The sequence below is a fragment of the Thermobia domestica genome, chromosome 15 (genome assembly GCF_964235325.1).
Source record: "Thermobia domestica chromosome 15, izTheDome1.hap1.1, whole genome shotgun sequence".
NCBI lineage: Eukaryota > Metazoa > Arthropoda > Insecta > Zygentoma > Lepismatidae > Thermobia > Thermobia domestica.
Genome location: NC_137468.1, coordinates 141,024,781 through 141,039,578, shown reverse-complemented (window position 1 = coordinate 141,039,578; position 14,798 = coordinate 141,024,781).

Genomic DNA, 14,798 nt, shown 5'->3' with positions numbered 1-14,798 from the left:
CCGAGTATTCAAATATCTGAATATAATAAAACGTAAGTCATCGCCGATCAATCGCCATCACAAATCCTAAAGTAAAGAAAACAAAGACGTGGAAACAAGACGTGGATTCGCACAAGCAACTTGACCACTAAACCGCGATCGCACCTTTCTTCGTTTACTAAACTAAACAGTAACTAATGCGCATGCCTCGTAGATAAACATTTCTGATGCCAATAGTTTCCGTTTTGTCCAAGGAATGTTCTTTTTCTTATTCCCAGCATGACCCTTTTATTACATTATATGAAGAGCATGTAGGTCTAAATACCTCATGTATTACATAGAATGTGGCTTTAACTCTTCCAGGAAAAAGGAACATGTGATCATAGTATAAAACCCACAGAAGTGATAGCTGGCAATACAGTGGTCGTAATCCCTAACGACAAAGGGGGTGAGCGGTGCCCTCCCCGGTGGTCTAGTGGCTAGCACGTGCGCCTTTGGCGTATGGTGTCCCGGGTTCGATTCTCGGCGGGAGAGCATTTATGATTTTTAAATCTCCTCGATGTTTCTGTGTTCGTGTCCCTGTCGTTATAAGTTATTAGAAAAAGCAAGTTAAATGAGTAAAAAACGCAATAAGTAAGTTACTGAAACACCTTCGGTGAGTCAGTTAAAAAAGTGGACAAAGCACTGGCTTTTCGCGCCGTCCATGCGAGTTCGAATCTATCTCGGCTTGATTTTTTATCCATTTGAGAGAAAGTATTGTTTCTTTTCGCTACAGGTAGTCACTCTTTTCGAATTTTTCGCCGTTATTCACAGTTAAAGTAACTGGCTATTCTTACTCTTTCTACGAATGATGGATCTTCTCTTTGGCTTCATGTCAAACATGCACACGTAATGAAAAGACGCTGTTGATAATAATAATAATAATATGAAGTATTACTAGCTAACTCGTGTGTGTATTTCGACAATATAATTTTATATTATTATGTGGAAATAAGTAAGGCTGGCTGGCGCCGCCCCCCTAATTTTGTCGATGCACCTTATGGGTCCACGGTGTCCAACGTTGGTCCCATCCCACTATCATCTCCTGTTCTCTCGATATAAGTTATCGACATTTTGCCTAAAGAGGGCTCTGCCGTGGCCCCATGACTCCCCATGACAATGACTCTTCGTTCATTTTGCATTGAAACCGCTTATTTTTCTGAGTACTATGAGTGCATACTGTCCAACGTTGCTCCCAGCACTCTACAATTTCCCGTTCTCTCGATATAAATTGCTAATATTTTGTCTATAAGGGAGATATGGCGTTACAATCATTACGTTTGAAGAAGAATTGAGGAAGATATTGCCTTGCCACAAACAACACCTATTATTATTATATTATTATTATTATTATTATTATTATTATTATTATTATTATTATTATTTTACTTACCACTAATGTTGCCTACCACTAATTGCAATGCAATGTGTTACTAAAAAGCAAATCAAATAACACTCCTCGCCATTCACGCTCCCGTACTCGAAATACATGATTTACAGTTCTCTGTGTTAGGGGAAAGCACATTTGTTATATTATTCTTTCAAACAACAAGTTTCACAAGTTACTTCACTTTCAATGTGTAATTTCATAGCATCACGAACAATCGTCTTGTTCCGATAGGAAAATATCCCCCTCCTGCAAAAAAGCCTGACCGTAGCGAAAGGGCGTGAACCTTATTTAGGCGATTAATCGGTTTCAATATTTCAATAAAAGAGGATAAGTCCCTGCACACAAATATTTCAGTAAATGAGGAAAAGTTACTCAAACTTTCTGAATACCTATTTATGGGCGAAATTTGGTTCCCTTGAAACTTTTTAAGAGTTTGAAGGGCCGCCATTTTGAACATTTTCATTTGATTATTCTGGTTAACGAACTCATCAAGACATTTCAACAGTTAATGTTTGTGCCAAGTTTCGTCTCAATCCGCTGAAAATTAGGGAGGTTATGACATTCTCAAATGGCATTATATATATACAGATAGATAGATAAATAGACACACAGAGGGAGAGAGAAAAAGTGTTTTGCTTCCTTCTCCCTTCTCGCACCTGTGCTGCGTCAGAGCTAAAACGGACCTCTTTCCAAACGTATTGACCAGCCTAACCTAAAGAAAAGCCTCTTATTTACTAACGTAGAAACGTGGACGAGTGGTGTAAGGCATGTAGAGGTTGTATTTTTAATAACCATGAGTATGGGTTCGAACCCCTCCATTTCCATGTTTTTTTTTCACTTTTTGCAGCTACGTCGGAACATTCAATTTTTATTCTTTACTAACTGCAAATGGCGTTTACATTCAAAATAAGAAGAATTTTGGTGGAATTTTTTCGGATATTCTTCTCTTTCGAAATGAAGACAAGAATAAAAGCAATACGCAAAGACAAAAAGTATTATCAGTACTAAACATTACCAATAATAATTGCTACGAAAGACTAAATACGACTTCTTTTACCATCTCTCATGAGCTGTATGTATTATTAACAAAAATTTTTAAAAACGTTCTTGTCGGGGATTCGAACTGGGGTCCTTTGTATTTGTAAGCCAGCACCTTAACCACTACACCAAGATCATGGCGTGATGATGAATTAGTTGTCGGCGTATTTGTTGTATTTGTGTTTTATGTTCCCACTTCAACAATTTCTACTTTTTTCTCCGTTTAGCAGCTGTTTCTGGCTTTCTCCTTCGGTGTCGTCCTTTATTTACACTATGCACTATTCGTATTCACAGCTTGTGCCCCTCTGCAATGTCTTATTCAGATTAGGTTTTTCTTCTTGCCCCTCAGTAAACATTTGATTGATTTACTTCTCATACTCTCCACGGATGGAGCGCAGGAATGCAAGACTCGAAAAGTAGGTGTACATTTACTTTCCTGACAGATAATACAAGATGGAATACCAACCAAGCTACAATCCACACCTTCGTAATTTATCACCGGAAATGTGACAAAAACGACTACTATAACGTGGTTATAATATCTGACTGTCCTTATCACAATACCGTAGCATTCTACTTTTTTCAAAAGAAGCTTGTGGAATTCCTTCGAAGCAAACATAGTACTGCCCCTGAGAAAATTTATGCTTTTTCGGGTGGTTCAGCTGCAAAGTATATAAATCGTAAGAACTTTCTAAACTTATGCTTACACCTACAAGACTTAGGAATACAGGCTGAGTGGCACTTTTTGCCACCCCCATGGTAAAGGCCCATGCAATGGTATAGGAGGCACTATGAAGAGAAAGTAAACCTCCAGGCCCATTCTCAGATCAAGTTTTGGAACCATTACAACTTTATGATTGGGCAAATAAGAGTATCTCAGGGATTGAATTCATATTGATTACTCACTCAGAATATGCCCCGACTGATAAATTTCTAAAAAAAATCGCAAATATTAACGGGATTTCAGGGACACTAAGACTCCATGCATTTGTATGCCGTGATAGAACGTATGTAATGACTAAGCCCTTCTCCTTTTCTTCAACATCCAGCATACACCAGCTGGACATTCAGGACACCTTCATTAAGTGAAATTCATGGATATGTGACTACAGTTTACGAAGGAAATTGGTGGCTCGTACAAGTCGTCACTTCTAATCAAGAAGATGATCAGGTGAAGGTAACATTTTTCCACCCTGCTGGATCATTACCTTCATTTCTACATCCAAATAAGATGAACGTAGTGTGCGTTTAGTCACGAGACATTCTATGCAAAGAGAGCCCAGTGACGCCTACTGCTCGTGTTTACCGTATTCCTGAAGATGACGGCAAAACAACTACCAGAGCTTTTCAGAAATACATCTCTTCAAAAGGCATTAGTTAAAGGTTAGTCTCTGCTTATAGATGGGCTACAGTTGATAAGTTTGGATAATTGCCAAATGTTACAGCGCAAGGAAAGTTCAGTGAACACTATGCAAAACATGTAAGACATTTTTTCTTTCTTTACACAATTTCCTTCGAAGTTTGTATCTCTCGATCCCTTAACGATCGCAAAATTATATTTTGACTGTATCTTTATAGAGGCCTGACCTACATATAAGATCTTTTTCAGAAATTTAAAATTTCCCTTTTTCAAGAAATTCGAATTTGAAAACTTAAATTTGAATTTTCGAAAATTCTTTTCAGTACACCCCATTGATTTATATATCTAAGAAAAGCTTAAAAATGGCTTTGCAATGACGTAAGTCTTAATTAGGTACGTTAATTAGGAGCCGAGATATATCAAATTAAAAGAAGCTAATATATGCAATTTTTGGACAAAAACTGGAAATTTCGAACCGTAGGCTAAAATTTCGAAAACTAACCAACCTAGAATTCTGAAATTTGATATTTTTCAATCTTGCTATGATATCTTTATACGATGTAAAAATCATCAAAATCTGAAGGGTCAGTATAAAACGGTATGTTGAGTTGATATAGAATGACCCCTCCTTATTTTTCCCGCTCCCTTGCATTGTTGTGAAAACAAGTAAATTTGAAATGTCTCAATTCAATGGACAGACAGAAATTTGGATGGGTGTCCGCCGAGAAATTTATCTTATGAAACAGATAAAGTTTCCCAGTCATGTTAATAAAAGGTTTCCAGATCTTCAGTTCTCTTGAGTGCTCCCTTACTTGTATTGGTAAGAATAAAATAAGAATTTTCTGACAACAAATGACCGGCCCGGTTTTGGTAAAGCTTTGAAGCTACATGCACTAAATATCACTAACAAAAATACACTACTGTATATTCTGTCATGTGTTTTCTCTTTCTTCAAGTCGGTTTTGTTTGAACGTGGCGCTACAAAATACAACAGAAATAGTTCTTAGTTCGAATCCAAGATGATAAAATTGGTTTTACATTCTACAGCGTTGTATCTACCTTGTCTGCCCTTATAACGAAATCTTGAAGCCATACGTCACAGTTTCGCCACCCCTACTCTGCCCACTCAGCCCAATAGGATCGCAATGTTTTGAGCCAAGAATCATGGTGGAAACGAAAGTAGCCAATTAGACGATGGTAGAAACGAGAGTAGCCAATCAGACGTGCCGATGCTCGGTTGCTTTTTGGCTTCACCGATTTAATAGGATGAAGATACATATGGGCAGATCCGCTATTTATAACATCCTTGAATGAAAGTGTAGTGCGATTACAATTTGGTTACGTGTGACGTATAGAGTGTTTTATTTACTGTCGTGTTTTTTCTGTGTTTTAGTTCATTATTACTGTTATCTTTTTTGCATATATTGTGTTATTTTATTCATGATTCACATTTTACTACAGCATGTAATCACGACGTGTTTCGACCCCGTATAATTTACTTGCAATTTATATATTTTTTGGTCTGCTCTTTGCTCCTTTTTCAAGAAGGAGGAAGATGACAATGCCGATGCTAATACTGCAGATGTTACTAACTATATTGCTATTGAAATACAAGTACCTTTAGATTCACCTACCTCTATTCCTACCAATTCTTCCTCCACTTTAGCGGTTTCGAAGAATATTCAATCAACTTCTACACCTTCTTCCAATCAGAAATCTACTATTGTGCTTCCAGCCCATAATCAGAATGTGTATGTTCTCCATCCTGATAAGAATTTATACAAACCTACTCACCTTGCATCATATGTTGTCTATATGAAGTCTACTACAGAAGCTTTAGGTAAAAGAAACATCCCATGTCCATCAGCCGCAAATTTTTCTTGGCTGAAATACCTGGTATTCTTAATATTAATATCATCTGTAGAAATTTAATTAAACTTACTTTTCAATCAGGTCAGGATGCCAATAATTTTCTTGATCATGACATTCTTCAATATAACAAATGGGAAGCATATATTCCTAACCCTTAAGAGATCCGGGGTTTTTGGGCTATTTTTTAGACTTTCAGTCAAGGAGCTACTGCATCGTCACTATTTATCCTAGGATCATGGTTCATATCTCATTCTCTTCAGAATGGAGCTGGCTTTTAAATGATACCACTTGCATGCTCATACCATATACCAGGAGCGGGAAAAATTTTGTCAAAGGGAAAATTTCGGAGGGAAAAATTTTTTCTCGCACTTTGGGCCCCTCTGGAGCGGCCCTGTGTGAACCTACTAATCTAAAAAAAATCTGATAAATAGTACTTGGTATACTGAATGTGTGTGCCAAATTTCAAATTTCTATATTGAATACCAAGGGCGGGAGAAATTTTATCAGGAATTCCCACCATGCTCCAAATTACCGTAAAACACCATGATCTCAGGTAAAAAATTTCCTGAGACATCCCTAATTACCCTAGGGTCATGTTTCGCCCATCATTCTCTTCAGAATAGAACTGCCTTTCAGGCGGTATGACTCACGTGTCTCCATCATGTATCTAAGGCGGGAAAATGAGGAAAAACGGGATTTTTGGGTCTAAATATCCTTTTTTCAACTTTTAGCCTCCCTGGACCCCCTGATTTAACGCAGAGATCTGAAAAAAATCTGCGAAATACTACTCGGTGGGATGAATGTTTATGCACAATTCCAATTTTCCAGGTGCAAAAGTAAGCCCGCCAAAAAAAATATACCGACAATGTCCCATATTCCCGTATACAGAGGAAAATTTTTAAACATTTCCTGAGACATCCCTAATTACCCTAGGGTCATGTATCGCCCATCATTCTCTTCAGAATAGAACTGCCTTTCAGGTGGTACCATTCACTTGCCCCCATCACAATAGCTTCAAATACTCCGTCCTTCTCCGCAATACTGCAGGATCCTTCTACCGAACCTAAGAACTATACTAATCTTCCGTCATCTCATCCCGCAGCTGGTGATAAAGTGTCTACCACACACATGTAAAAACTTCTTTAACATCTGATATTGATACACCCCCAGGAAAAAAGAGAAGGAGCTTGAACCATCCATCGGGATCTTCCGCACCATCGGCTTTTCCTTTCCTATTCCACATTTCTTACTTTCTTCGTCCACTGTAACGCCATCTCGTCTCAAGAAGGATAAGCCATTTCAGCTCGATTGATCACAATCTTATTAAACAAAAAATAAACTGGATTCAAAGCTTACCTCTGTTAAAGCGTCGAATTTAACCTTGATGGACCCTCAGAAGCCTTATGCTTCTCAAAACTCTCCTACGACTTCGACCGACACTCGATCTCATTCCATTTCCAGTGAACACACTAATTTTACTTCTTCCACTCTTACATCTGATACGACTATTAACTTTACACCTCTGAAACGTTCATCTTCCCCACCACAATTATCTCCAAACATACCGAAGCATTGAAGAAATTGTTTTCTACTATATTACTTTCCCAAAATATAGACGCTTCCAATACTTTCTTGGAGAATCTGGTAACACAAATCTAGAATACCTTAAATCTTTCATAGATACCCAATATGGAAGTTAACGAGTTGCGTCCACTCATTATCACTCAATGGAATGCTCAAAGCGTCTATAACAAATTATACTTTCTATATAATCTTATCACCTTTTTTGATCCTGATATCATCATTTTGCAGGAAACTTGGTTAGGACCAAACATACCTTTCCGTCTCAAGAATTATCATATTGTAACGCAAAAACGAGCAGATGGATATGATGGGATTGCCTTCTGTATTCAAAAACAATCTCTTTTACATCACCAATCAGCTTTAAATTCCGTGTCCGAATCCTGATATCCAACTTTTCACTTTAAATATTCAAAATCTCAACTTCCTGAATATCTACATGCCTCGACATATTGTTCCTCATGCAGATTTTTGGGAAGCTATTATTTCTGATACTCATCAGTTTGATTACATATCTGGAGATACTAATACCAGTGCCAGTTATTTGGAAGTTCTAGAAATAATACTGCAGGAAACAATCTTCTCCAAGCATTACCTGTTTCTCACTACATTGCAATGAATGATGACACTCCAACAAAATTACCCAGCATGGGATGAGTGTTCCGGACATAACTCTTGATCCATACTACCTGGTCTGTATATTTTAATCCGGGAGGAAGTGGCCATTATCCTATCTTATTCTCCACTCATCCGGTAGCCATCACATCTCATTTTCATGATCCTATTGCAAAAGATTTCAAATCGAAATTACTATCCATTACCCTTCACCTCGATTGGGATACATATCAACATTCTATTGAAGATTCTTGTCACCTTGTCAATAAAGTCTCTTTCTGTCAATACCATACATAATTTTATCAAACATGCTTTATCAGTCTCGAAGACAACTTCCACTACTCCTCCATCTAGGAAACTGTCAAGCCGTACCTCTATATCTCATCATCCACATTGGTGGAATGTCGAATGTCAACAGTCAATAATTGTCAAAAAATTTTGAAATTATTTTTTAAGGCGAGAACAAAATACAATTTTCTTCATAACCGCAAATATAAAGCCATTGTTAAAAGGATCACCTTACATTACAAAAGAAAATGCTGGGAACATTTTTATAATAATCTCTCCTATCTCAGTCCCAAATATAAGATTTGAAATTTCTTCAACCACCAAATTGATCGTTATCATAATTAACGACCTCAGTCTATGCATCACTTGGATGACCAGAAATGGATAACCGATTTTTATCAACAATTGGCTCCCCGCACTGTTAATAATTCTCGGCGTCATCTTTTACCTTTTATTCTGCTACAGGGATCTTCTGTTTTGGAAATTAGTTTTTCAGAAGTAGAACTCGACGTTGTTTTTCATCATCTTCGTAACAACACCTCCCCTGGCATCGATGGTATTCCTTATAAACATTTATCATTCTTTCTGTTCGTGGGAAGGATTTGTTATTACAAATATATAATAAAATTTGGGACACTGCCCATTAGGGCGTGTCGATTTTTTTCAATTTTCAAAATATTGAAATGAGGGGTGCTAAAAAGTTGAGACCTGACATTGTATTTCGAAGCATATATTTACAAATTCGATATAATGTTGTTTTGCTAGGTAAATATCAGTCCAAAGTTTTGTCATTTTCGATCATTTTTTACAAATTTAATTTTGTTGTTCATAGATGGCGTCAGCGTTGTATTTCATTTATTGAGCAGAAATACATGCCTGTTAAGATTAGTTTCAAGATTAGTTTTAAGATTAGTTTAAGATAGATTAGTTTTATCTATTTGCACATTGCTGAATTGCAGTTTTAATATTATTTCAAATTTATATTATACAATCATTAAATTAGATACATTTTCAATTTTAAACGGGTGCTAAAGTTTTCACATTTATTATAATTATAATAACTCCAAGGGTATAAGATTAAGAGCTTCAAATTTGAGTGTGTAAACTTTTTAAACTAGTTTTTATATTAACATCGTGGTTTCTTGATGTTTCTTTACAATGACTTCTAAGACAAAAACAAAACGTAATACATTTACACATAAGAGTAATTTGATTGGAACCAGCAGAGAATTGTTACCCTCTGAATTTCCCGTCATTAAGCTATGTTGTAATGCAGAGCATTTCGTATGGTGTCGGCTTACGTGCCACAGCTGCCATATCTACTGCCGCCCTTATGGATGTTGGCTTGATGGCCGACAAAGACCAAAGCTTGTGATTGATCACAATAAAGTGAAGAGAGCACAAGAAAAACTAATGAAATCCGTGGACCACGAATTTGATGAGTTCTGTCAGCAAGGTATAATCGACTGCACTTTGACGGCCGTGAAGATTACGAACGTTATGTTGGTAGCAGAAAATTCAAATCACCAGTTCCCTGGGATTATACGAGAACAACACTATTCTGTTTACAGCGAGCCAGGTGGACGCTATCTTTATCATTTCACTTCTCAGAAAGATTGTGACAATAAAAAGCAAGCTAAAATTTTTGCTGATAATCTTGAAGATTTTAGAAGGACATTGATAAAATCTTACAAGCCATTGGAGGTGATTCTACCAACGTCAACACTGGTTGGGAAGGTCGTACTATGCATTGGGTAGTAGTCAAACTCGGTCGTAAGCTAAATTTTTTAGTGTGTGCTTTTCACACCAGCGGGTTACCATTGCGACACTTAATCACAACACTGGATGGCATAATTTTGTCTAGCAATCAGTGAAAAGGTACTATTGGAAGTATGCTAGACGTTGTTACTGGACTTGAAATCGATCCTTCATAGCAAAAACTCCCAATCGGAGAGCCTCTTATTGAACTGAGTGAAAATATCGTAAAAAAATTATCTGCAGATCAAGCATACTGATATCAGATTACACAGGCCATTCTCACTGGAAAAGCTTCATGGGATCTGATGCTTCTTGAAATTGGTCCAGTCAGAAATTCAAGATAGTTGAATACAGCAAACAGACTGGGTCGTTTCTGGGGTTTTAAACATGAACGTAAAATATCTCATAAATCTTAGGCGGATAGTGAAATACATTGTTAGTGTCTATTACCCTGCTGGTTCAGCATCAAAGTCAAGCATTGCTGGGAAAAGGGGCCACGCCCATCTTGTTTCAACTGCAGTGACTTAATATGCAGAAGAAGATTATTGTGGATGCTATACTTCAAAAGATACTTAACTTGAGAAGTGAGGCAGTACAAGGAAATCTCTCTGTACGTCCGAGGAAAACATCTGTTACCGACCCCAATGCCTCGTTCGTGCTAGAGATGATCGACTGGTCTAAAGGTGTTTATGAACCTCCCTTGATATGCAAACTTCAATCACGCTCAATCTATAGAAAGGTGTGTGAAGCAAGTTACAGAGACAGCAGCAAAAAGTCTATACGCATGAGAAACGTGAGGGGTACAGATAGTTCAAGAAGCAAGTCCACAGATGATGTCCGAAAATGAATCAAAACAGGACATAATGGAACTTTGTTTGTGAATAACTTGTGCGTTAATAGTATTGCTTACTTGTTGCTGTTTCTTGAATACTTTTGTATTAAGTAAAACAAGGACAGCTTTATCACCAAATGTAACACAAATTTAGCATATATATAGTAATACTATAGTAGTAAGAAAGAAGTGTATGAACTGTATGATACAGCAGTTACAAAATAATTCATTATAATGAAAATTAGTAGTTTGTCAATGTGGTTGAGATTTTTAAAATCAATGAAAAATTTGTTTCTCAAGATTTGTAACAGAAGCTACACACTTCAAACATGAAGAATGTTACACGTTTTTAGTAAAACAAATATAAAGTATAATAGTACGTAATCAAAATGTTTTCTGTCCTTAGTAACTGCAATGCAATAATATAAAGTCTAAATACAGTATTTCAATACGTACATCTATGTATGCAGAAATTTTATTGAGTGTTTTCTCGAAGTATTGGTTATATACTCTTTCTTACTGTACCTCTAGCTTTATTAATATGTTTGATGGTTAATAAAACGTTTCATACAGAAAAATAATTTATTTTATAGCATTGCGTGGCATTTTCGGAAGTATTTCAGTATGAAATTCTGAAAACTACTCTTGTGCTATATTCAAATCTTGATTTACCTAGCTAGAATTTCTTTAATCACAAAACTAAGAACGGATTTGAATTTCTCATACCTAAAAACATACTTTTAAGACCCCTCATTATAAAAAATTGCAAAAAGTATATTTCACCCTCAAAAATGACACGCCCTACTGCCCATGTTCCATCTCAATGCAAACAAGTTCTTATTGTTTCTATATTAAAAAACAAACAACATATTGGCAAAGCAGACAACTATAGACCAACTGCATTACTTCCATGATCGCTCAAGATATTTGAAGATTTACTTTTATCCTGATTACAGTGGTTTTTGGAACATAATCAAATTTTTCCTCCTACTATCACTGGCTTTCGAAAACATAACTCTATTTTCGACGCACTTGGGCCAGTCATCCTTGACATCTATGAGACTTACCTTGCAAAACAATTTGTTATTGCAGTTAGCGTTGACTTGAGAACATACGACTCCATTATTTTAGATATTCTCATTCAAAAGTTAAACCTGTTACAGATACCTTCCAAATTCACTAGAATCATTCATAACTTGCTCATCAACAGAAAGATTTTTACCAAACAACAAACATTGCAATAAACCTAGAACTACGTCGGTTGGCTCACTCCAGGGAAGTAAATTAACTTCTACTCTCTTTAATCCCTATGTATTTGACCTCATAACAGAACTTAATCATGAAGTAAAAGTGTATTCGTATGCTGATGGCATTATTTCCATACTGACTATGGATGATTTCACCGAGGGACAATTCTTATTGAATAAACCTTACAGAAACTCTTACGTTGGTCTATGAACAATGGTATCGACATCAACTGGGAGAAAACTGTATACTCCATCTTCACGCGAAGACGTTGTTATACACTCCCTACCATTCATATCAAAGATCGTGCATTACATTATGTGTGTCACCTCAAATACCTTGGGATTTATTTGGACACAAAAATGACTTGGAAACCTCACTTAGCTCTGTTGTCATCCGCATTGGATTCGTACTACAATATTCTCAAGAGCTTAAGTGCAAAACGTTGGGGACTCAATCCAACTTGTCTATACAAAATTATTACACATTGAATGATGGCAAAAATTATTTATGGAAGCATATTTTATGAGGAGTAGATGAACTATTTTTACCAGCGAGTAACCAAACTTTTATATGATGCACTTAAAATCATACTTTCCCAACTTAATCTCTGCCCGAAAAATGCTCTCTTTGAGGAAACTGGTATGACTCCTATTGACGCAAATTTCCAAATTAGCATAAACTTTTCTTTTGTCACGAATGGCGAAAAGGAATAATCCCTTTATAACACAGCTTCACCAGATTAAACATATATTGGAAAACAGACATCAGAAGGTGCCGTATAGAAATAACTCACCATGGCTAGTCAGAGTGTTTTTTAAAGTTTACATGTACGAAGGAATGATCCTACAATCTCCATCACTACATATTTCACTATACAACGAGTTTGGTACAAATAAAGACATTTCTTCCCCATTACGTTTCTTCTTCGACTTCAGGATATTTACCAAATATCAATAATAACATTTGGCACTCTTGTATGGATCAGCTATCTTCAAATTGTATACTTGTTTTTACAGATGGATCTAAATACATTCATCAGAATGTCGGCGCAGCAGTTGTTGTTCCTACTCTTCATATTATCAAAAATTCAAACTTCCTCAATATTTTACCATTTTCGAAGGTGAGGCTTTTGCCATTCGGCAAGCTCTTTTATTAATAAAAAAGTTACAACTTTCTGATGCCTGTATGTGCTGTGATGCTCTCAGTGTCCTTAACGGTATGAGACACACCCATTGTAATATTAAAACTACTTGGCTTCTTTTTAATATAAAATTTTTGTACCATCAACTTCAAGAACAAGGATATATTGTACACTTTTTACATACGAATCGCATTCTAATTTCAAATTCCATGATGATACAGATCTAGCTGCAAAGTCTGCATGTACTGATGATCAACCAGCTTTAATTAAAGTTAGTCACTTAAACTTTATTCTTATCATCAAATGAAATCAAGTCTAGATGTTACATGTTTGGAAATCCGAAAATAGGCTTGGACCAGGGCGACACTATTGGCAAATCATGTCTCTCTCTCAACCCAAACAATGGCTTACTATACATAATTGGTCTCAATACAGAGTAATTCTATTATACCGCCTTCCTTTTAACACCGCCTTAACGCCTTATAAATTATATCAAATACATAAATCGACTACACCTTTATGTTGGTGTCAGCGTGATACTGGATCTTTAAATCATTTAACTTTTGTTTACACACAATTTACTAAAGGCAGATCTTATATAATCAATAAACTCCACAGAGCACTTGGTTATGAACCTTTTCCTTGCTCACAAATTTTAGCTACGACCTCTTGGACTGTCATTCAATTATTGATTGAATTTTAAAGATAAATGGTATCCCTCCATAAAACTACCAAACCCGATGCACAGATACTCTTCATTTCTATGTGGATACCATAAATAATAATAATAATAATAATAATAATATTATTAATAATAATAATAATAATAATAATAATAATAATAATTATTATTATTATTATTATTATTATTATTATTATTATTATTATTATTATTATTATTATTATTATTTAAAATAATGATTCAATACTTAGTGAAAACATTCATCATATTGCCGGACAATCTTCATGATCTCTATATGTTCTGTTATGCATCACTCACATAACCAGAGAACTGTCTAAAATCCATTTGACATTTTCATCTCCCCACCAGGGAATTTTCAAGTTCATTACTAACATAGTTAACTAAGTTCAACTATTCTCTCGAGGACTCTTGTCAGCGTACGCAACATCTATCTTCTTCAAGGGTTTTTACTGGTCGCAACGAGTTACAAACGTACACTAAGTAATTACTTTAGTAGAGATTTGTATATATATATATATATATATATATATATATATATATCGGGTGTTGCAAAATAAGTGTCACAACTCTTGGGAGGTGATTCCTGCCACTGAGACAAAAAAAGTTCTCTTGAACTTTCGGCCATCCGACATAGTTTCCGATCTACAAGGGGCCTAAAACGTGGGAAAATGACTTTTGGACGCCTATAGTTCGGAAACTATCCAACGTAAAGAGAGGGGGTAAAAAATTCACTGAAGAAGTCATACTTGCTGTATTGAATTGTGCATGTTTCACAATCCTACCATGCACGCGCAAGGGATTCCCCAAAGGAACGTAGGGAGTCCCGGATAACCTGCCAAATGAAAATTGGTCTGAATGGATATGAATTGATAGGGTTTCTACCAGGTAACAATAATTCGTTTGTATTAAGTCACATCTGGAACAAATACAAAATGGCCACATTTCACACCACCA